Source organism: Pteropus alecto, unplaced genomic scaffold (assembly GCF_000325575.1).
Source record: "Pteropus alecto unplaced genomic scaffold, ASM32557v1 scaffold1978, whole genome shotgun sequence".
Taxonomy (NCBI): Eukaryota; Metazoa; Chordata; class Mammalia; order Chiroptera; family Pteropodidae; genus Pteropus; species Pteropus alecto.
The window spans coordinates 69,093-69,810 of NW_006440832.1; positions in this window are offsets into that span (position 1 = coordinate 69,093).

Consider the following 718-nt stretch of genomic DNA (forward strand, 5'->3'; position numbering starts at 1 on the left):
CCGCCTCCCGCCCGCCCACCCAGCTCTCAGCGCCACCTCTCTGATCCCCACCTCTGTCCCTGACTTCTAGACCCAGGTGCCGGTTGCCATGGACCAGCCAGAGGCTTCCTGCTCCAGGTGAGTGCTGGGTCTCAGACTGGTCACTTGGGGGACCCGCTGATCTCAGCCCTCTGGGGCTGCTGCCTCACCCTGCTAACTACCTGGGGCCTTGCACCCCCACGTGCGCACCCTCCCCCCACTCACCCAGACTGGGGATTCTGAGGAGTCCTGCCCCACAGAGGGCACCCTGGGGTCCATGCCCCACTAGGGGCTCGGATCAGCCCCGCCTTCCGTGCAAGACCCCCCGGTCCAGGATTCAGGAACAGACTCGGCGGCGCGGACTCGTGCTCTCTGAGGCCAGGGCAGAGAAGGCAGGGAAGGGGCGAGCGGAGGCTTCGCGCACACCTAGCCCTGGGCGGCCGACCTGACCGCCAGGTGTGAGAAGGCACCAGGCAGGAAGGGAGGCACGGAGCAGGAAGGTGCCCCCAAGCGCTTGGGTCAGCAGTGGCCAGTGCCCGCCCTGGAGTTCCCCAATATCATCACCAGGCGGCGACGCGCTCAGAAGCAAAGCCCCGGACCCAGGTCCTGGGAGGGGCGAAAGCCCCTCTCTGCTGAGCTTGGGCCTGGAGCCCCCGGGGAGTCGTCGGGGCGCGCCTGAGCTCCTGCTGGTCGTGGGCGC